General features: G+C 59.1%; 1 protein-coding gene across 2 annotated transcripts in view; it reads left to right on the top strand.

The window, feature by feature from the left end:
- Positions 1-23247, top strand: part of GSE1 (Gse1 coiled-coil protein) — a 412450-nt gene that overhangs the window by 165298 nt on the left and 223905 nt on the right. The window contains exon 1 of one of the 2 annotated variants that reach the window (XM_029211825.1): positions 145-172. The exons of the other annotated variant lie outside the window; for it this stretch is intronic. The gene's annotated coding sequence lies outside the window, so the exon portion shown is untranslated. Of the gene's footprint in view, positions 1-144; positions 173-23247 lie in introns of those variants that run through there. 2 annotated transcript variants of the gene reach the window in all.

The following is a 23247-nucleotide window of genomic DNA, read 5'->3' as shown; positions in this document are numbered from 1 at the left end:
GACCTGGGAGAGAGGCTTTCTCTGCCCTCCCCGCGCCTTGCTGCTCCGCACCCCCCCCCCCCACCCCGGGCCGAAGGGAGCTGCTCCGAGATGGCCAGGCCAGGGGGCCAGGGGCTGGGACTGTCAGTTCTCGTGGACCAGAAGAGCCCCAAGTGGCCAGTGCCCCTGCCGGGTGAGTCCCTGGGATGGCCCCACGGCGGGGGCGGGGGGGGGGAAGGGGGGTCCTGGGACGGTGCCCAGACTCACAGGGCAGAGGCAGAGATGGGGGAGCAGATGCTAAGCAGGGACTCGGTGAGGGGAGCACATCCCGGCTGCAAGGGCACCGAGGCGCATGTGTGGAACGCAGCACGGCCCAGGGGACAGATGGAATGTCCCCAGGGGCCGGCATAATGGCCTCAGTCTGAGCCGGGGCCCAAGGGCAAGCGTTGGGATGGCAAGGGGGCGCAGCAGAGCGCTGAGGCATGTCCCCGCTGCCCCCACCGCGAAAACCCCTCTGCCCACTGTGCCGTCACGGAGCTCAGGCTGGCGCGGGGCCTGGCGCTGGGCACCTGGGGGTGCGCACAGGTGAGCCTGCTGTCCTCCCAGCCGTTGGAGGTGAAGCCCAGAGCCAGGTGGCTCACAGAGGTCACTGAATCCTACCGTCCCTTCCTACAGAGGGGAACCTGAGGCTCGGAGGAGGGAGCATCGCTGCTGGGGGCTGCCCAGCCCCCCGGGACAGAGCAGGGTCTAGAACCCAGGTGACCCACCTGCCAAGCCCCCTCCTGCCGCCGGAAGTGGGAGGAAAAGGGCAGAAGGGCTGGGAGAGGAGCCGGGCAGATCTGGGAGCTCAGGAGCTGGTGGAGGAGGCCAAGGGACAGCCTCCGAGGAGGTGCTGGGAGGAACATAGGTGTGCTCGGCACAGGTGACGCTGAAGCCCCAGAGCTCCCCGTTCCATACCAGGTGGGGTGCGAGGGCTCCCCCTCCTCCCATCACAGCCAGCTTCTTGGCCCCTAGGACAGCATGCAGGGCTCTGGGCTGGGAGGTGGGAGGCGTGGACTCTAGTCCTGACCCTCCGCTCCCTGCCTTGGATTTAACCTGATTACGAAGGAACACACTGGCGAGGGGAGCGCGCTCCCCTGCCCATCCACAGGGTGGTTGGCTGTGAGGTAGTGAGCTCTCCGTCCTCGATCGTACGCGAGCAGGAATCACCAACCCATTGGAGAGGTTGTAGAGGCGCAGAGGTCAGACGGGACAATCTTCCTTCCGTGTCTCAGATTCCAGGTCCCTCCTCCTCTGTGTGCCCCATCTGTGCAGCAAGAGGGACTGTAGCAGCTGGCATTCAGTGAGCACCTTCTGTATACTAAGGCTCTTGGCCACCCTTGGCAGATGCCAGTTCACTGAACCCTCACCACACCCCGTGTGCGGGCGCCCTTCTTCCACCATGTTCCAGATGAGAATATCCAGGCACGGAGGTTCAGGTGACCGGCTGATGGTCCTCAGGCCAGTCAGTTGAGTGGCAGAACTGGCATGAAAGTGTGGCACAGAGTTTGCATCCTGCCCCACCACGCAGGATAAGAGGTATCCTCAATTACAGGAAGGCCAACCCCATTTAAGAAAATGTTTCCTAAGCTTTGAGAAGTCCAGAAGGTTCTCCAGAGTCACTGTGGGACTTTGGCTGGGAGGACAGTGGGCTGTGGCTTTTCAGGACTGGGTAGCCCCAGTCCTGCCAGGACGGGCAGGTGCCAGGCAATGAGGCACCTGTGGTGATGGGAGACGGGGCACCTTGTCCTCCTGGGGGCGGGGGGGGGGCACTGGGAGCCCAAGAGCAGGCCCGGGCCCAGCCTGCCTCGTGGGTGCTAGGAGGGCCGTCATTGCCTTTGTTCCCATCACGAAGGCACAGCCCGGACTCCAGCCCCTTCCTCACACCCTTGGCAGCCAGACAGGCCACATTTGCCCCAGGCAACTGCAGGCCCTGTCCCCGACACCGCCCAGTACCCAGTGTCTGCGCTTCCTGGGATCCCCCAGACCCTCTTTAAACAGAGGACTGAAGCTGAGCCCTGGCCTGGGCCATGGGCGTGGGGTCTTGGTGGGTAGTGTGTCCTTTCCTGTAGATGCGGCTGAGCCCCGCCTCTTGCAGGAAGCCTTCAGTGATTGCTCCTCCTCAGAACCTCCCTTTCCCCGTCTCTCCCAATATTACATCGTTTCCTCAGCCCCAGAGTGGGAAGGGAGCTCACTTGACTTCACTGAGGTCTAAACCAGGGGGTGTGGGAGAACACAGGCGGCACTATTAACCTATTATGTGGGGACATTAGCTGAAAACCAGGACTGTCCTGGGCAAACCAGGACATACAGTTGCCTGGCTTCTACCATGATTGTTGACCATTTGCGTGTTGCCTTCTTTGGTTCTCTTTCCTGTCAGATAAAACAGAAAAAAAAGGGAAGGGGAAAGGAGGGAGGGGAAAGATTCAAAGCATGGGCTCTTGTGTTGCTGCTTTCTAGTGGAGCCTCAGCTTACTCATCTGTAAAGTGGGAGTGCTGGCAGCAGCTATCACGTAGGGTCACCGTGAGGTTCAATGAGGCTACGTGCATAGCAAACGTTCAGTCATGCTGTCCTTGTTTCTGGGAAGTGACCTGTCTTTGCCTCCATCCTTCCAGCACCAAACTAGTGCCAGACAGGGCCTCAGATGTACTGATTGCTTCCTGGAAGAGGGTCTGCACACAGTAGGTGCTCAGTAACATTTCTAGACGGATGGATGGATGGATGGGTGGGTGGGTGGATGGATGGATGGATGGATAGGTGTATGGATAGTGGAGGATGGGTGGATGGGTGGCCAGATGGATAGTGGAAGATGGGTGGATGGGTGGATAGTGGAGGATGGATGGTTGGATAGATGGATGGGTAGGTGGATGGGTGCATGGATGTTTGGCTGAATGAATAGTGAATGAATGTTGGGTCTCCTCTCATCCCAAGCAGGCCTGGAGACCCCAGCCGACTGGCAGCAGGTAGCCCAGGGCTAGTATGACTGTGCTTTTGTCCCCACGGTCCCCCGTGGTTGCCCATTGCCGTGGCAGGGCCGCACACTCTCTGCACCTCCTCCATAAGCCACAGGCCCTGGCTGCGCACCAGGCCTTCCTCCCTCCCTCCCTTTGGGCACCATCAGTACAGACAGGTCAGGTGGCTTTCGGGTCAGCGGCTCCTTGCCCCCTCTCTCTGGGGGCTCTGTGTGTGTGCGTGTGTGTGTGTATCTGTCTGTCTCTCTGTGTCTCTGTGAGTACATGTGTCTGTATCTGTGTGTGTTGGTGTGTGTGGGTCTGAGTTTGTGGGCGTGTGTGGTTTTATGTGCGTGTCGGTGTGCATGTGTGCGTGCGCCCAGCAGGCCCAGCGGGCGACGTGGCCCCTGTGGCTTCAGGCTGAGGGAAGTAGTGTGCAGACAGTGGCTTTGGTAACTGGCCGGGTCTGCTGTCCCTGGAAGCTGTGAGGGGTGTGGACGTGACACGAGTCTGACCTGCTGCTTCGAGGGGGGCTGTGGAGGAGAGGGCCCCTGAGGCTAGCTTTTGGGACCCTAACCCCTTTGTCCTGGGCCACCCACTGCTGCCCCAAGGCCAGAAGAAGGCTCTTGTCCTCTGTGGGTGGGGACAGATGAGTGGACAAGGGCCAGCCTCCCTGTCCCTTCACCGGTGACAGTGGTACCACGCCCTCCCTTATGGGGGCTAAGAAACCATTCCTGGCACCCCTCGCTCCCCAGATGTGGTGTGAAAAGTGGGGCTCTGGACCTGGCTGTCCTGGGCTCAAATCCCCTTACTGCTACTTAATGCTGTGTGTCCTGGACAAGCTGCCTAACTTCTCTGGGCTATTTCCCGACATGAACCGGGGCTGTGAGGATGGAGTGGGTCAGGACCTGAGGCCCTCGGGACAGCTCAGCTCAGGCAGCACGAGCTGTCAGCACCCTGATTTTCGCTGTCCCAGTCATCATTCTGTTTTCCTTGTCCGGGAGCATTTGAATCCCAATGTCACTCCTCCCCCGCTACCCTACCACAACCCACTTCCTCCAGGTGGGGAGAAAGGCAGGAGTCTCAGGACCCTGACTGGGTCAGGGAAGTTCGCATTTGACCCTCACCAGACCTGGGGCGGGAGGCAGCCAGCCAAGGTGAGACACAGCCCCTTTGTCTGGAATGTTCAGAAATCCCGGGAAAATGCCGTCCTCAGGGCGGCTTCCAGCCACCCTCCCCCACCACCAGCATCCCAGCCTCTGGCCCTCTGTCCCCCTCACCCAGCAGGGTACAGGATGGGAAGGAGCATTCATCAAGCACCTACTGCACGCCAGTTCTCAAGTCATTGGCCCCACTTTACAGATAAGGAAACTGACAGCCGTGGGATGCTTACCCCAGGCATACGTGGGGCGTGGGACCAGCCCCAGCCAAAGCAGGAATTCCCACCAGGAACCAACCTACACACTCTGCGTGGGCCTCCCTCCCATCTCTTTGGACCCCGACCCCTGCCCCCTAAGCCCCTCTGGCCCCCAGGCAGGGCTCCAGCCCGTCCCCAGCTTCTCCCCCGCTCCCTGCAGGAAGCAGAGCCCGGGGAGACGGCTAACTGCACATTCTTAGGAACCAGACCCCGCAGGCCGATCTGTGCACCGTGTCTGAGGCTCAGTTTCCCCATCCGTGAAATGGGGATAACCAAGCTTGTTCATCTTCTCTAGTGTGGGGAAGGCCGGGCTGTTGAGGCCCCACCCCTGTCCCCAGGGGCTGGTCTGGGGTGAGTTCAGAGCTGGGTGGGCTGGTCTGGCCGCCTCACGTCTCCCTAATGGCAGGTTTGGGCACAGACAGAGCCTGTGGCCTGGCGGTGTGGGGTGGTGGCTGTGCTCCCCTGCCCGCCTGCCCTCCTGCCCGCCGTGTGGTCCCAGCGGGGGCACGTGAACACAGCCTGGCTCTGTTCTCAGAGCTTTGGGAGGCGGGCTGTCACGGCAGGAGCCAGGAGCTGGAGGGGAGCCCAGAAGTGGGGGAGGGGCAGCGGATGTCTGCGCCTTCCCTCACCCTCAGCGCCAGGCCCTGCCAAGCCACAGGTGCCCCCGCAGCACAGGGTGTGAGTGGAGGGCTGGGGGCGCCTGGGAGGGGAGTGCAGGATAGCGAGGAGGGGGTTTCGGTGGGCGGAGCCGCCCCCCTCTGTTCTGGGGCTTTAGAGGTGTCCGAGGCAACACAGGTTGGTCTGCACGGCCACCATCACCAGGGCTGCAGGTGCCGCTGGATTTCCGAACTGCTTCTGCCGTCGTGCAGGTTGTGCACTGCACAATCTCAGGGGGCCTTTGGGTAGAGTCGTGCAGTGGCCTAGGGACTCCCTCCCATCTGCACCTACCGTATATATATTTTTTAATTAATTAATTTATGGCTGCATTGGGTCCTCGTTGCTGTGCGCGGCTTCTCATCGCGGTGGCTTCTGTTGATGTGCAGCACGGGCTCTAGGCTCGCGGGCCTCAGTAGCTGTGGCTCGAAGGCTCCAGAGCGCGGGCTCAGTAGCTGTGGCGCACGGGCTTAGTTGCTCCGCGGCATGTGGGATCTTCCCGGACCAGGGATCGAACCCGTGTCTCCTGCATTGGCGGGCGGATTGTTAACCACTGCGCCACCAGGGAAGCCCTGCGCCTACCATATTTTGATTTTCGGTTCCGGAATCCTGGTCACCTTTGATCAGAAGCCTGGAATGTTGGTGGGGGTGACATGTGTGAATGATTGTGGGTGGCAGGGCACCCATCGTGGGCTGAACATGGTGTGGAGGTTAGGGGGGTTGCAAGAAGCTGTCTGTCCCTCAGAGGTCAGAGTGATGTCTGCGTGTCTGAGTGTCCCGTGCATCCCATTCTCCACGGGCATCTGTGTAACCTCAGAACTTTGTGGGTACCATGTCTCCCTGTCCCCCACCTCGTTCTCTCCTTTGTGTCCTAGCCCTCCTTGCCAAGATATGACGTCTTAATTCCAGGGCTCGCTGTGGGCTGCTGGCCAAACAGAACCTGGGAAGAGAGGCACCAACTGAAACCTTTCCTAGCTGTGTGACCTTGGGCACGTTACCTAACCTCTCTGTGCCTTCGTTTCCTCATCTGAAAAGTCGAGGTAATAGACTACATCGTAGGGTTGTGGGCAGATTAAATGAGATAATGGTGAAAAGCGCTTCAAGCCGGGACAGCGTGTAGAAAGTACCAGCTTTGATCTTTCCTCTGACCCCTGGAGGTCGTGGCAGGCAGGAGGCTGGGGTTCACCTTGTCCCCCAGGGGTGGCTGGCACCAGGCTTGGCACAGGGTGAGGCCTGGAGGCGTGGGCCCCCTGCTGTCCCGTCCCCTTTGTCCATGCGGGCCCCCCCTCCCCGCTGCAGGGAAACCGCAGGCTCGGCACTGCCGCTCAGCCTTATCTCGGGCCTTCTGCAGACAGCCCTGTCCCCGGGAAAGGGGTTTATCAGCCTGGCCATCTGTGCCCAGGAGGCTGGAAAACATGTGGTCTAGTGGCGGGGAGCTCGGAGGGAGGCCAGCGGGGGGCGGGGGGCAGGGGCGTACCCACGCTGGCCTGACATGGCCCCCCCTTCCTCCATGGGGGGCTCTGGGCACCTGAGGAAGGGCCAAGTCTCCAGATTCCATGACATTCAGGCCCCACTGGCCCCTCCCGCAGCCCGCGGACTTGGCGCCCTCCGTGCGGCCACCGACCATTTGGGCCTCCCAGGGAGCAGCCAGGGAGCCTGGCCTGGGTCTGGAGGATGGAAGCTGAGAAGCCCGTTTCGGGGCAGTGAGCCGTGGGAAGGCCGCCCAGCCTCCCTGATGCCCCCCGAATGGCCAGAGAGACCCAGTCCTCTGCCCTTACAGGAGCAACAACTCACGTGTGTCGAGCATGTATTGAACAGGGCGGCCCTGCTCGCCATGCTTTGTACCAATTCACTCTTTGACTCCTCCTCACGTTTCTCATAAGCCAGGACCATTTATTAACCGACCTCAGAGACCAGGAGACTGAGGCCCGGGTGAACATTTGCACCCTGCAGCCTTGTGCACACCCTGGGTCTCTGGGCGTACGGGATAGTCAGCTTGGGGATGGAAGATGGTCCCTTTGGTCCCTGGCCATCCGGCTACCCTAGCGCCATTCTGCCATCGTTTCCCCGTCCCATTGCACCCTCTCCTCCCCTCCCCTCCCCTCCCCTCCGCTCCGCTCGGGGAGAAGTCCTGCTAAACCAGTGGTGGAGGTAGCAGAATTGGACCCTCCCCAATAGGTGCAAACAGCCGGAGAGGCAGCTGGAGATTTTAAATATCCGGGTTCAGATCCCAGCTCGGGCACCTACTGGCTGCAAACCTGGACAAGCCTCCTAGCCCTCCGTGTCGCGCAGCGGGGCATGTACCCTTTGCACATCCCAAGTACACCCCCCCAGGCCTTGGCCCTGCTGCTGGCTCTTCCCCAGATAGCCAAGGGCTCTCCCTCTCTTGCCTCAGATCTGTGGGCGAAGTCGCACTCTCTGAGAGCGCCCTGTCCCTCTCTTCTAAAATGCCAACCTCCTGCCATGTCACATCCCCGTCCTTAGGCTGTCCTGGGCATGCGTCACTACCTCGTGTGTTTTTCACTGGCTTTCTTTGATCGTCGTCTGCTGTCCTCACTGGCCGGGCAGCTCCAAGAGGACAAGACTTTCCATCTGTCCTTGTTTCTCTCAGTCTCCCCAGCACCTAGATCAGTGCCTGGCATATAGTAGGCCCTCGGTATATTAATACATGTCAAATGAATGAATGGACAGATCAGCAAAATAAGAAAACTAAGAGTTTCTTCACTTTTCCTCTTATTGATGAATTGATTGATTATTACCCCCATCTTACTCCTGAAGAGACAATGGGTTCTCCTGGTGGGTGCTCACCTGATGGGCACATAGTAGGTACTTCTAAGTATCGGTGTCCTTCCCCGCCCCCATGCTGAGCAGCTGCTCAGGCCCCCAGGCCTCCGGTTCTCGTGGATCAATTGAGGTCTCACCAAAACAGAGCCAGCAGCCCCGTTCCGGGGTAGGGGGATGCATTTCCTGCCGCCCCCTCCCTGCGGGTGCCAGCTCAGGCTACCGGGCCTGGACCCCGCTCCCTGATGGGCTAGGAGATCACCAGCAGGGCCGTGAGGGTCCTGGAGTCCTGCCACCTGGGTGTGTGTCCTCTCTGCTCCCTGACCCCCAGCCCGGCCAGTAGGCGAGGGAAGCAGGTCACTGCAGTCACCCTCCTGCTCTGGCTCCCAGGAGATAAGACCCTTTGCAGGCCCAGGGCACGGCCGTTGAGAGGGTGCCTGGCCCGCTGGCCTTCCTGCCCAGTCCACGCCTACTGGGTGCCAAGCTTGGTGGCAAAGGGGCGTATTTTCCAAATCCAAAGATAGGACATCAGGTATTTGGCCTTGGGAGGTCAAAACCGTGTCATTCCCAGAACATTCCGGTGGATTATAAGGACCGCAGGACTGGCCAGGAAATTCTAACGTGGACGGTCACCATCTCCCTGAATGACAGCAGGAGGTCAGAGGTAGACACCTTGTCCTCAGGGATCTTAAAGTCCAGCTGGGCACCCCAAGGGTTAAGGGCATGCAGCTGAGGAAGTCTGGGAGGGCTTCCTGGAGGAGGAGAGACAGAGCTGTGACTGGAAGGATTCCAAGATGCAAAGGAGGATGGTTGAGGTCTTCTTGGAGACAGAGGGAGGCTATTCCAGTGGGGAGGGGTGGTGCTTCTGGGCCTCATCTGAATTGGGGGGATGTTGAAGCTTCCCTCATCTCCTCCCTGAGCCCCGGAATCAGGGCCTTGTTTCTGCACATGAGGAAACTGAAGCCTGGGGAGCCGCTGGTCAAGGTCACAAGCAAGACAGAGGTGGGGGAAAGTGAGGTGAGGAATCCCCTCTCTGTTGCCCAGGTGCCCCCACCTCCCGGCCCCCAACCATGGTCGGGTTTAGTGTTGAATGTCAGACATTTGGTCTGTGCTCTGCAGTAGACAGCAGTGGTTTGAAGTCCTGACATAAACATGGTTAACAAATTGGCCTCATTTGCTGTGGCCCCAGATCTAATTGGATCCAGTTAACACTCACTGGGGGTCTGAGTCAGCAGCCCCTGATCTGTCATCCAGTCTGCAAACCAGCCCCTCCACTGCTCCTCCGCCCGGGGAGGTGCCATCCTGCCCAGGTGGGAGGCATGCCTTTTCCCAGTCTTTGCATTTTATTTGGGGACCTGTGAATTTCCAGGTGGCTGTGGGAGCCCGCCCGGTAAAGTCGTGGCAATGCACGTTAATTTAAATTTTTTGTATTGAGATAGAATTCACGTAACATAAAACTAGCCATTTTAAAGTGAGCAACTCCGTGGCATTTAGTCCATTCACAATGTGGTATGGCCACCACCTCTTTCCAGTTCATCGCTCCCAAAGGAACCCCCGTACCAATTAGTTATTCTCACTCCCCCTGCCCCCCAGCCCCTGGCAACCACTAACCTGCTTTCCGCCTCTATGGATTTGCCTCTTCTGGACGTTTCATATACATGGAATCAAACGACGTGTGGTCTTTTGTGCCTGGCGTCTCTCACTGAGCATGTTTCCAAGGTCCATCATGTTGTAGCTGTGTCAGGAATTCATCCCTTTTCATGGCTGAATAATATTCCACTGCCTGGACGTGCCACATTTTATGTATTCATTCTTCCGCTGACGGACACCTGGGCTGTCCCCACATTTTGGCCGTTGTGATGAATGCTGCTGGGAACATTCCTGTACAAGCTTGACTCGGAACACTTGTTTTCAGTTCTTTGGGGTATACAGTTGACCCTTGAAAAATGCAGGGCTTAGGGGAGCCAACCCTTCGAGCAGTCGAAAATCCTCTTATAGGAGGATTGATGCCCTCGGCCCTCTGCACCTACGGTTTCTCTGCATTCTCAGATTCAGCCGACCGTGGATCCTGTAGTACCGTCATATTTACTGTTGAAAAAAATGCGCGTATAAATGGACACGCGCCACTCAAACCCGTGTTGTTCCAGGGTCAATTTTATACCTCGGAGTGGAATCTGCTAGGTCATGCTCTGAATTTAATTTTATTTCATAAACACGTATAGTGCTCTGACTAGGTGCAGTTTTGCATTCACGGCATCCCCTAAGAGGTAGGCACTGTTAGCCCCATTTACAGATGAGGAAACCGAGGCATGGCAGTTAGACAGCCAGAAATTGAACCAGGCAGTCAGACCCTGGCAGCTCCCACTAATGCAGAACTGAGGCCAGCAGCTCTGTCCGGCCCTTGGGATGGTGACCACATCTCAGGGTAACTGAGAGCACTGGCCGGGTCTGGGAGAGCTTGCTGTGCTCACCATCCCAAGAGGCTGCGGGGTAAACCTGAAGCCGGTGTGTTCGTTCTCAGAGAGAAGTGTCACCAAGGATGAGCTGGAGGTGGGTACCTCTCCGGGTCAGGTGCCTCTCCTGACAGCAGCCTGGGATCACCGTGCTGACCAGGGGGCCGGCCCCGTGGGCGCCCCTGGGGCTCCCTTGCCCGCTCACGGGGGTGCCATGTCAGGAATACATGACGGCAGTGCAGGCTCTCAGCCAGCCCCGCTCTCCTGGGCCCCTGGACTTCCGCAGAGCCCCCACTCCTGCGAGTGGCGGACCCGTCCACTGGGCATCAGCCACGCGATCCTGGGCCCCGCTGGCCACCCCCTGGCACGTGGTTATCTCCCGGCCACACACTTCTGCGCGGCCGGGGACCCCAGCGGCTCCGATGGCTTATCTCCCCGGCCTGTTGCTCCCTCCCAGTCCCTCCGAGTCTGGCTTTATCTCTCCATTCTGGGCTCTTCCTTTACCCACAAGCCCTGGCTGCCAGTGGGATGGGGGCCGGAACCTTGGTGGTCCCGGACCCTCGGGGCAGAGTTTCCTCCCCAAGGCTAGTCACCCACGAGGCCCCCGCTGTGAGCCCTTGTGTCCGAGAGGACACGCAGTGACCCCAGGATCTTCCGGACGCTCAGCCCCCCGTCTCTGCAGTGTGGGTAACTGAGTAAAATCCCTCCCAGTCTCACAGCCTGGAGGGCCACCAGGGCAGACAGACAGCCCCTCGATTGCCCAATGACAGAGGTGGGGGCATGTGGGGGACATGCTGGGGGGCCCTCAGCTGGCACCCGGGCCAGGGACCCCACCCCTGGACTCTAGGTGACTTGGAAGGACGGAGTGGGCATGGGGGCAGAGCAGGTCAAAGTGCTTCTGAATAAGAGGGGAAATTCTAGAAGGCCTCCTCCTTCCCGTAGGCTTATCTGGGAACAGGGACATACTCCAGCACCCTCCAGCTTGGGGCAGCCGCTGGGCGCTTCACCGTAGCCTCGCGAGCCTGCTGTGGGCACACGGAGCTCCGTTCATGGATACAGGCGTGTGTGCGCGCACACACGTACACACACAGTTCCCAACTTGTACACACACGGAGCTGCCCGCGTGGGTGTGCACACATATGCACACAGCCTTAGTGCATAAGCACAGGCATCTACTCACACACGTGCACTGACACACAGTCTGTCTCACACTCAAGCACGCACACAGCTCGCAGCACACACACACACACACTTGTATGCTGTGTGTGTGTGTGTGTGTGTGTGTGTGTGTGTCTCTCTCTCTCTCTCTCTCTCTCTGTCTCTCTGACACACACTTCTCCCCCAAGGCCAGCCTGGGTGACTGCACATTTCCTCAGAAGCTGCCCACAATTGACTATTCATGCTTCCCTCTAATTGCCTCCTGGGTGTTTGTCTGCTTGGGTAGGGGGGCCAAGGCCGGGAGGATCTCGAGTGGTCTTGAGGGTGGGACTGGGATAAGAGGGGTCTGCCATTAAAGGGAACCGCCCAAGGGCAGGAAATCATCAGGCCAGGGGTGGGAGGACCCTTGGGAAGACCCCATGTGCCTCCTACCTGCAGAGCCTGGGGTCCTAGTGAACCCCTGGCCTCTAAGCCACAGGATTGTGTCTTTGGCCCGGAGGCTGCTGTCATCAATCCTTGGCCCTTCCCTGTGGGGCTTGGCAGCCACCCCCAGCTGTGGTTCAGATCCTGGTTGGTTTTCCCCTCAGAATCCAATCAATGTCAGCCACCCCTCCACATCGGAGGAGACTTCCTTTGCCAGAACCGCTTCACAGAGTGTCCCTCCCCAGAAGTGTCTCCATGCTGAGAAGCAGTCAGTGTCACCTCCCTCCATGGGTGAGAACAGGCTCAGGGGGGTAGTGATGTGCCAGTGGGGACCACCCAGCCCAGGATCCTGATCTGGGGCCCCAGAGACCGCCCCCCCCCCCCCCCCCTCCGCCGAGAGAACGGGCACTGGGCCTCCTTACACCGGCTGAGACCCCCCCCCCGAGGATGTGGCAGGGGTTCCAGGGTGGCTTTCATCCTGCGATGAAACATAGCGTCAGGCGCCGGGTGCTGGCTTCCCTCCCAGCCCTGCTGTTTACTTGCTGTGTGACCTCGGACCATTCTGTCAACCTCTCTGAACTTTCATTTCCACACCCACAACATCACCACCCCGCAGCCTCGCCAGGAGGATCACGCGAGCTCCTGCTCGTTGTGCCGCACGGGACCTACAGAGGAGGCGGCGAACCAGTGGTCTCCGATATTATCAGGAGAAAAGGTTTCGTTTACCTGTCCCTCTGTTCCCTGGGCCTAGCTGTCCCTTCTCATACAAGCTGGGACCTGGGCAGGCGGCAGCTCGCGGCCAGGCGTGAGGGTGGCATGTCCGGAATGCCCAGCAGCCTTCGTCTTTGGGGACCTTGGTGAGCTCCGACTGGTGAAGCCCTGACCTCCTGAGGGGATACGTTCGTGGGTGGAAGAGTGGAGTGACTTGAAGCTGGTCCCGGGCGGAGGGGCCTGGGAAGGGGCACGGAACAGGCGTGTCCAAGTCTTGTGGGCCTTTCCTGTGCCCTGGGGGCTCTTTGGTGAGTGACCAGAGGACCAGGGGAGGGTGGGAGACCCACCGCTGGAGCAGGCCTGCTCTGCTTCCGGCCACTTGGAGCCGCCGCTGAGCCAGCTAAGGCTGCTGGGCGCCGGCCCCTGCCCCGCCTGCCCTCCAGAACCGCTTTCTCTCATAAAGGTCTCGCTGGCTCCATGTCACCTTCCCCGGGCCCCAGGTTGCTCCATCAGTTGGGAGACAAGTCCGTTCTTGCCCTGGGCCCAGCAGGGCAGGGCCACCTCAGCTGGTGTTCGGGGGTGGGTGCCAGCCAGTAGCTGCTTGACTGGGGCAGGGGTAGGGGATCAGAGGGGGGAAGCACACTGATTGTGTGTCTCTCGGGGTGGCCCCCACTGTTGGAGCCCACCGCCCAGACACCTGGAGAGATGCACAAGCTCACAAGAGTCAGGGCCTGGTGGGAGATGCTTGCTTCCGGAACCCACCGCTGGCTGCCGGCTCCTTCTTGGGGTCCCTGGGGAACGAAGCAGGGGGCAAAGCCGAGCTGAGTGCCGTGGCTTAGGTGGAGCCCCGGCAGTGGAGGAGGGGTGTCCGCAGCCCCCCACCAGGGTCGGGCTGGCTGCTGATGGATGGTAATGAGACCCGGGGAGTCTGATGAAGTTCATTTTTCACCTGCCCGTGCTTTCGCCTCCCTGCTCTCCCAAGGCAGCCGGTAATCCATCCTGGAGCCCTTCAGAGGCCTCGGCAGTAATAGGGTCATAGATCACTCCCTCGCAGAGACGGAGCTGGACGGCAGAGTGGAGCCGTTAGGGATGACCACTGGTGACCCCCGGGCCAGGCTGACTCCAGCTCTGCCTCCAGTTCCAGATGGGCCCTGCCACTCCCTGAACGTGGGTGAGGGTGGGAGAGGGCCGAGGGACGGCTTCAGGGTTGGTGCACACCCGCGGGGGGTGGGGGCCCCCAGAGGAGGACGGTCCTTCATTTTGCATCATTTCGCTGGCCGGTGTGGGGCTTCCTGGGGCCGTGTGACAGCTGCCCCTTTGGTTAAGGCGTCTCTGCGATGGGTCAGGGTTGCCAGGATGCCAGCATGGAGGCCACCCCGACCTCCCACTGTTTAAACACTGTGACTGCAGGTGGGATGCTTCACGCTGCCTTGCCCCTGTCCAGCTCAGCAGTGGGGCCTGCAGAGATTGGAATGGTGGCAGACACCCCGGGCCCCCCCATGTTAACAGCCCTCCTGCCCCCAAGCCAGTGGATTCCAAAGCTGGGCAGGAGTCCCGTCCTGCCTGGTTCAAACCCCAGCCTCGGCGTCTTAACCTGCTGTGCAAATGGGCAAGCCTCTCTTGCCTCAGTTTTCTCACGTGTAAAATGGGATAAGGGAGTTTGGGGATGATAAGATGCATTGTAAATGGGACGTACTTTTGACAGCACTGGGGACCGAGCGCTACAGAAGTGAGGTTTGTTACTACTATTGCTGGCAGCAGCGGCAACATTAGTTCACAGCTCAGGCTCAGATCCCAGCTGTGTGACCTCTGAGCACACGCTTACCCTCTCTGGGCCTCAGTTTCTTGACCTGTCAGTTGATGAGAAGATTGAACAGGCTCGCTCATGAAAAGCCTTGGAAGGGAGCCTCCGTGGAGTCAGCGCCCAGGGAAGATTAGTTCCGGTTGTTGGGTGCTGGAAACAGCTCCCCACTGCCCTTCTGGGATGTTCCATTGTGCAATGGGAAGGGAGAAAAGAGGGCTCCTGGTCAGTAGGCCCCAACAGTGAGACTCTGGGCCAGGCCCGTGGACATGAGCCCAACACTCGTCACGTCCAGGTGGGGAAACTGAGGCACAAAGGCCCCCAGGCCATCACAAGCAGTGTCTTCACCCAGATCCCCGAGTTCCTGACGGTTTGAGAGTGGGGCTCTCAGAGCCCCTTGAAGGCTGCAGGGAGCCTTGCTGGGGTGTCCCCACTCCCGTCTGACACTGTGGTTTCTGGAGATGGCTTTTCTGGTCCGGGATTGGCAGGTTCTCCACGCAGGCTGCCCGGGGACTGCACTGTAGACTCTGGGCCTGAGGAGGGTGCCAGCTCCCCGAGCACCCGAGGGCCCCCCTCCAGGCCCTGCCCAGTCCCACCCCCACAAGTTTCCCAGAATCACCGCTTCCCAGCTCCCAGCGTCCTCACCGCCCGACTGGAGCCCCACCGCAGCCGGCCTCCTGTGGCCCCTTCTCTCCTGGTCCTGCAACAGGGCCTTTGCCCTTGCTCTTCCCTCCACCTGGAATGCCCGTGCCCCAGCGCTCTGCGTGATTGGCTCCCCTTTGGGCCTGAGCTCCAATGTCACCTCCTCCGTGAGGCCCTCTGGATCGCCCGATCTGATGACCTCCCTTGTGGAATCCCTCATTCTCAAACACCTTGATTTGCTTCCTTCTTCATGCTTGGCACTCATCACCCCAAATTGTCTTGTTTACTGATTTCCATGGTTTTTAAAATCTCCCTTGGCTAGAACATACTATTGTGAGAGCTTATGCTTCTCTTTTGTTCACTAGTGTGTCCCCAGAACGTGGAATGGTGCCTGGTGCAAAGTAATTGCTCAATAAATATAACTGGCTGCACAAATGAGTGGATGGAAGGACAGACAGGTGTGTGGATGGAAGGAGGAAGGGAGGGAGGACACTTGGGTGGATAGACGGGGGGCGGGTGGAAGGAAGAAGAGAAGAGAGGAAAGCAGGTTTCTTTCCTTCCCCTGACCCAGTTCTGCCCACTGATGGGGGACCGCGGGAGGTGGCTGGTGGCTCTGTATTGGTGGCTGGGTTGTGACAAGGTGGGTTAGAAGAATCACCTCCAGGCAGGGTCACAGGTGTGTCACAGATTCTAAAAGGTGGAGAAAATCTCTGTGATGTTGAGGGCCCTCTCGGGACCTGGGAGTGGCCTTTTGATCAAGAAAGGCAACTCAGTCCTGAGGCCTCGAAACCAGGTGCTGCAGGGAGAGGTGGCCCCCGCCCAGCAGCAGCCAGGGCCTGCCTGGCACCATGTGGAGCTGTGCGATTGAGCAGAACCTCTCCAAGAAGCTGCTGGCCCTATACCAGGGTGTGTGTGTTGGGGCCCACGGTGAGGGGAGCAAGTGTGTTTGCATCAGACTTGCACACTGGTGGTGTCAAACCTGGCTGTTCAGACCTCCTTCAGGTGGTCCTGTCTCTGCTTTTCCTCCTGCCTCCCCCCACCCTTTGTCACTGTCCCAGACACCCTAAAACAGGGAGGAGGGTGCCCTGCTCTGCTGGCTGAGCCTCCAGGGTCTCCCCTTCTGTGTAAAAAAGAATAATCCTTATTCTTATTTACATGGAAGCACGGAGTCCTTCCTGCTGAAGCCGCTACCTGTACTCACCCACTGAATCCTCACAACCCCACAAGGGAGGTGTGGCTGCTGCCCCCATTTCACAGAGGAGCAAACTGAGCCGCAGGGAGCGGAGTCGCCGACGGGCAGCCACGCGGCGGGTAGACCTGAGCTTAGCGCTTTGTGTTGCTGGGGTGCTGAAGTCTCCCAAAGACCCCATGGATGGAGATGGGCTCTTCGTCCACTTCACCCGAGAGGCAACAGAGGCAGTGTGGACTCCTGAGAAGGGGCAGAGAGAGTAAAGCGCTAGCTGTACTTGGGAACGAGCTCAGATGCATCCTCTGATTGGGCTGGGAAGTCCACGTCCTTTCACGTACTTCTGTGGCCCCAGGATCCGGGACCATCGCTGGAGCGTAGTAGGTGCTCAATAAATTCTTAGCGCCGGTAGCTCTGTGAGGCCTCAGACACAGCTCTGCCAGAGCAGGAGGACACATTCAAGTGACCGAGGGGAGGTGCCCAGCGGGAGAGGAGGACGGGGCTCTTTCCAGCAATGTCACGGTCAGATTCCCGCCAAGCAGAGGGACCCGGGGCCGGGCGGGCAGGCAGGGCGACGAGCCCCCTTTGAGACCTAATTCCAAGAACCTGCTTTGTGTCCCGCTCTATAACAATATGATATGTTAGGGTCAAGCTGTGGGCCCATAACTTGCTGGAAGACATTTCAGAACAATAAAGGTGTCTGGCTTTATATCTGCTCATATCTTATCCTTGCTTTAGCCTCTCCTGCCTACTTGCCTTGGATTTACTGTGCGAATATTTTAAACGGGTTGAGGTTTGACCCCGGTGTTCCCCACGCTGCCTGTCCCCTCCCACCCGCCCCGGGGGGAGCCCGGCCCCGGCAGAGCCCCAGCGCTGGCCTCCACCTGCTGAAATATTTACCTCCAGGCTCCTCTGACAGCCGTAGCTGTCTCCCGAAGCAAAGGTGATGGGACTGCGAATGTTATGACATTACATTTTGTGTCTGTGCTCTTGAGATGTGTGATGCTGGCAGAATGCTAAGGTCTGGGCGGAGCCGGCCGGGGGATTAATAGCAGTCCCCTCTGTTGCGGCGCCTGCCCGGCCCCACCGTGGGCGCCCCAGGAGTTGACAGAACAAGGGCAGCAGCCTCCCTGGCTGGGGCTGCTTAAACGGTTTGATGCTGTCAGCTCTGCAGGCCCCCACGGCTGTCAGCCCAGCACACTACAGAAGAGACTGGGACAGAACGAGACAAGCCCACAGCAGCACCCGCCGGCGCTGTCCGGGATTTAGTGCGTCCTGGGCACCGTGCTGAACGCCTTGGGTTTATGAATGCGCGGCGCACACGGCCACCCTAGGAGACAGGCGTTTTCATCCCTTTTGTCAGTTGAAGAGACTGTGGCTCAGAGATACAGTAACTCGCTGTGTTCGAGTCCCAGGGCGGCCGTAACGAAGGACCACAAACTGGTCAGCTTAAAACAACAGAAATGTATCCTCCCTCAGTCCTGGAGGCCAGACGTCCAAAATCAAGGTGTGGGCAGGGCCGTGATCCCTGGGAAGGTTCCAGGGGAGGATCCCTCGTTGTCTCTTCCAGCTTCTGGTGGTTCCGGCCATCCTCGGTGCTCCTTGGCTTGTGGCCGCGTCACTCCAATCTCTGTCTCTGCTTTCACGTGACCACATTCCCTGTCTGTGTCCACGTCTATATTCCCCTCTTCTTAGAAGGACACCAGGCATTAGATGAGGGCCCACATCGGACTCATTTTAACTTGATCACATCTGCAAAGACCCTCTTTCCGTAAGGAGTCACACTCACAGGTTACAGGTGAACATGAGTTGGGGGGACACCGTTCACCCCAGTACACTTGCCCCGGGTCCCTGTAGTGGACGTTGTTGAGACCCCACCTTCATCTCCTCCACCTGCCCCGGCACTCACCAGCAGAGAGTTCCGAGGCCCCTGTAGCTTCCAGACCTCTAAGATTCAAGGTCTTAGCTGCCTCTCCAGGCAGGGGGTTGCCATCCCACCAAGGAAGAAAGGTGTTGCTGATAAAGCCCCCATCCTCCTGTCCTTCCCAGGGACCCTTCTCTCCCAGGATCCCCAGCGGGACCACTCACCGTGGCCCCTCATTGGCCCTCCCACCTTCCCAGTCTCACTGCTCCGCACCCCACTTCCCAAAGGCCCTCACAAATAAACCCCTTGCCTCTGAATCCTTGTCTCAGGCTCTGCTTCCGGGGAACCCAAATGAAGACAATACAAATAGTCAAAGTAAGAACAGAACAGCCAACATGAGTATCATTGACTGTGTATGAGGTAGTTAATGTGTTTAATGCCTGCAGCAGGCCTGGGGGTAGGGCTGCCAGATTTAGGAAGAAAAACAAAGTAGCACGCTGGGTTAAATTTCAACTTCAGATCAACTACAAATACGTTTTTATATAAGTATATCCCGTGTAATATTTGCGGTGTGCTTATGCTAAAAATGTATTCATTGTCTAGGGCTGGGGGGGGATGGAAGTGATGCTCATGAGTATGGGGTTTCTTGTTGGGGTGACGCATGTATATACATATTTTTTGCGGTACGCGGGCCTCTCACTGCTGTGGCCTCTCCCGTTGCGGAGCACAGGCTCCGGACGCGCAGGCTCAGCGGCCACGGCTCACGGGCCCAGCCGCTCCGCGGCATGTGGGGTCTTCCCGGACCGGGGCACGAACCCGCGTCCCCTGCGTCGGCAGGCGGACCCCCAACCACGGCGCCACCAGGGAGGCCGATGCATATATTTTTAAACGGATTGTGGGGATAGTTGTCCAGCTCTATGAATATAATAAAAACCACGGAACTGTATACTTTAGATGGGTGAATTGTACATGGTATGGGAATTATGTCTTAATAAAGCTGTTATATTTTAAAATTTATTCATATGTGAAATTTAAATTTCGCTGCATTTTATCTGGCAGTCTTGTTAGGGTATAGGTTCTCCCACTGTCCCCAGTTCATGGACGAGAAAACTGAGGCGCAGCCAGAGAGCACAGCCAGGAAGTGGTGGAAGGGACGGGAACCCAGGCGGTTGGTTGCCTCCCCGACCTTTAGGGAGCATCACCTAAGGGGTGACTGGGTCCAGGTTGGCTGACGCCTGCCAGGCCAGGGACCTTCACAATGATGTCTTTCCACCGAGAGGCATGTGTCTCTCTGAGCAGCTGAACCCTGGCGTGGCTGGGAACAGAGCCTGGGTTTCTCAGTCCTCCCCTCTCCCTGCCTTTTTGGGCTCGGCCTCTTCCCTTTGACAGGACAGCAGGCTGGTCAGAGAGAGGAGGATCTGAGAGAGGGTCCAGTGAGACGCTGCTGCTACAGGCATTGCTTCCAGCAGGCCCAGCTGGGGCGCTGCGGCTCCCTCCCAGAGAATTCGGCCGTGTCTGAGGGCCTCTGGCTGTACGAGGGCAGAGGGGAGGCGGTGGTCTACACCCTCCCCGGGGCGCTCCAGGCTGCGTGACCTGATGTCCGTGATGGCATCACCCCCTTGACGCCTGCTGGCAGTCATGTCTGATGCCTCATCACAGCGCAGCCCTGCGCAGCACCTGGCACACAGTAGGGGCTTAATAAGTGCTACTGGCATTGACTCCACCTTGGAGCTGAAGGGCTGGTGAGGCAGCTGGGAGGATGCTTTGTTAAGTTCATTTAGCAGAGACGACTCCTGAGGTCCAAAGGGCCACCGGTCGCTGACTGAGAGAGGCCTGGAACCTTCCGGAACAGTGTTTCTTCGGGCTGCTGTGTGATGTGCAGTCCCACGAAGCCCATGGAACCCACACCCATAAGATAGCAGCCGACTCCAGGGCTCCGATCTTCCTAGGAGTTCTGGTCCAGAACCAGGCGGTCCCCCAGCCTAGTGGCTAGGCCTGAGCCCCGGGGTTTGTGGTCAACCACCGCCACCCTCCCGCCCACCACGCCACCCCAGACAGGTGGGCCTTATCGCCGCCAGGGGGCAACAGGGGTTTAGCCGCCACCCCGGCCCTGCAGTCCTGACTCAGGCCCCCTGGGACGGACCTGGGCTTGGGGAACTTCGGTCGTGAGGGCGGCAGTGCTGGCCTGCAGGCATCAGTGTAATGTGCCCCTCCCCCAGGGTGCGTGCTACTGACGCTTCTGCCGCTGTGCTTGGGAGCAAAGGAATTAATGAAAGGCCACCTCCCTTGTGTCAGCTTGACAGTCTTGCTGCCATGCTGGCTTTGGGGCTGTGACTGTTGAGTTTTGCTTCTCTCCCCAGGAGAATGAATATTTAGTCACCAGGCTCAGGGAGCCGGCTGTCAGGTGGTCCAGGAAGGCTCTCGCCCATACCTGCCGCCCACAAACATCTGTGAGGGTGGAAGCCGGCGAGGGGTCGGCAGGAGAGGAAAGGAAAGGGGTCAAGGCCCGAGAAATTAAACGTTCGTAAATGTAGGCCTGGCGCTCACAATGTAGGGCAAAGCCATTAGTGCTCATTAAAATTTCATACCTGTCTGTGCTCCCGCGGCCCCGTTGGACACTGCTTTAATTTGATGGGTGTAGAGGGAGAATTCTCAAATAATCGTGGAGGTTGGGGACTTGCTTTTCGCATGTTAACATGAAGAGGACCGTCTGGCTTTGAGCTTCACCTTCAAGCCGACGATTTGGTGGGTCCTTGGGCTAGCGAGTCCCCTGCACCCGTTCTTTGTGGGGTGGCTGATCTCATCCTGCACGGCTCTCCCCCACCTCCCCTCTGCGGGTTCACCCCACGCTTCCAGGCCCTGCCGGCAGCCAGGTGTGGACTTCCCCTCTGAAGGTCTCTGGGGGTGTCGGTATTAGCTCATTTGTCTTCTTTAGAGTGGCAGTCCCCCCACCTCCGCCCTGCAGCAAAGTGAACCTTTCCTCTCCCATTTCCTGCTGCCCTCCGTGCCAGCCCTGGCTCCGTTGGCACACGGTTTCTGGGCTCGGCGTGGGCCCAGGCCTAGTGCTCCGGAAACTCAACTAGGGACATACTGGAAGCATCCCTGGAAGGCTCCCTGTAGGAAGTGGTGCTAAAGTCCTCGAAGGACATGTGTGGGAATTAGGCTAGTGTAGAGAGGCAGCTGGGCATTCTCACATGGGGAAGGGGGAACTTATAGGGAGGGTGGGGGCTTGGGCACCTTGAAAAAGGGAGGCTGGAGGTCGGGCCCTGGCGAGGTGGGAGATGGCAGGTAGGGCAGGACCTGCATGCCAGGCTAAGAGTATGGACCTTGCCCTGAACCCCTGGTCTGAGAATGGAATGGATCAGGCCCAGAAAATCTAAGCCTGCGGCAGCCAGGGCCTCAAAGCAACATCAGCTGTGGAGTGTGTTACAAAGCAAGGAAAGGAAGAAACTAAGATTACCGCGTCCCTACTGTGTGCCAGGCTCTTCCAGGTGAGAAGGGCAGCATGAATCTCCCCATTTTATAGATGGACAAACTGAGGCCGGCGCCTGGGCCCAGTCTGCCCAAGGGTGGAGCAGGAATGCAGAGGGGCGTCTTGGAGCCTGCAGGCCCAGCCTGGCTGGACACAGGCTGGCACGTATGCCAGCCAGAGACACCTCCCAGGGGCCAGTGCCCAGCTCTGTGGCTCTGGCTTTGGGCCGGGCACGGTGCCCAGCCCTCACCGCAGCGTCTCTGAGCCTCCCTTCCCACCAGGGCTCCCAAGAAAACCCTTTACATCTTTTGACTCACCCTTAATAAATGTGCCTTCCATCTGTCACCTCGCCCTCCCCTGCCCACACTCTCCAGGGGCCTGCCCAGAGCAGCTCCTAAATCATCCGTGCCCGCCTCCTCCTGGCTTCCTCCGGCCCCCCTCTGGCCCCCTGCCGCCCTCCCCTGGCCTCAGCCCCTTTCCCAGCCTGGCCGGGAGCAGAGCGAGCCCAGAATAGATCAGGAGACAGAGGAAAACCGTAAATGCCCAGGTCCTGCAGAACGGATGCCTGGGGAGTCCCACAGGACTCAGGGTCGCCCCAGACCAGAACTGAGACCCCCGGCCCGGGGCCTGGAGGGCTGGCAGGCTATCGATCCGCAGACTCCTTGTGTCCACTGAGCTCCCCCGAGGTGCTCGGGGTTTTCCCTCCTTTCTGCCCCCAGGCTTCCTTCCTCTAGAACGTTCTCTCAGATATTAATAGGGCCATTGAGAGCATCCTCTGAGACGCTGGGGCCATTCCCAGCCTCAGCCTGTCCTGGTCACTCACAGCTCACGCTCCTTGTCGGAAAACCCACTCAGACCCCGTGAGAAGAAGGTGGGTGTGGACAGCCACCAGTCCTGGTCCCCAGCCCCACCCCAAGCCTGTGAGCTGGGGAGTGGATAAAATGCAGCCCCTTCTGGGCCAGCAGCTTGGGAGTGGGCGGTGTATCTTGTTCTAAGAGACAGGAAACATTCGGCCACAGGCCCTAACATAGACAGGTCCTGGCTTGAACTCCAGGATACAGCAGATTCACCGCAACTGTGATGCAAAAACGCTCCCCTCCCCCACCCAGCACCCACTTCCAGTTCGATGGGGGAGGAGCCTCCCCGACGGCTCCCTCCACTCCTGCGGTCTGCCAACGCCTTCCGATGCCAGGCCACCGCCAGAGGCGGGCTGCCCACCACCAGGCGCCAGCAGAGGAAATCAGTTGGCCCAGGGCCCAGTGGCTCACTCCTCTCCCTGACTTGGAAAGAGGGTGGCTGTGTGCATTTCAGAGTGTCCAGGGCATGTCCGCTTTCTCTCAAGGGATCAGGATGAATATCCAGGGGCTGCCCAAGTGGAACAGGGCCCCTTGGAGGTCGCAGGCCTGGTGGGTACTGGAACCAGGGGTGCATCGGAGGAGGTCCCATCTGGAACGCCTGTGCGCTAGGAGCAGCGGTGTGGCTGCCGCCCAGGAAGCTGCCGTTTCCTGTCTGTGTGGGAGATGGGGTGCCCTCTCCAGGAAGCCTGGGACCCCACAAGGCTTGGCACCGTCAGACAAGGGAGACAGAGAGAGAGGGGAGTGGCGGCTGGGCAGGGAGCAGGAGATTGGGGGAGGGGGGTGGCTCCACCCAGCTGGCAAAGGCAGGAGACGATGCAGGGGAGGTACGGAGTGGATGGAAAAGGGGAGAAGCCGACA

The sequence above is a fragment of the Monodon monoceros genome, unplaced genomic scaffold, assembly GCF_005190385.1.
Source record: "Monodon monoceros isolate NGI ecotype Baffin Bay Population unplaced genomic scaffold, NGI_Narwhal_1 Super_Scaffold_10, whole genome shotgun sequence".
NCBI classification, from domain to species: domain Eukaryota; kingdom Metazoa; phylum Chordata; class Mammalia; order Artiodactyla; family Monodontidae; genus Monodon; species Monodon monoceros.
The sequence above is the reverse complement of the archived record's forward strand: the minus strand, read 5'-3'. Positions and strand labels throughout refer to the sequence as shown.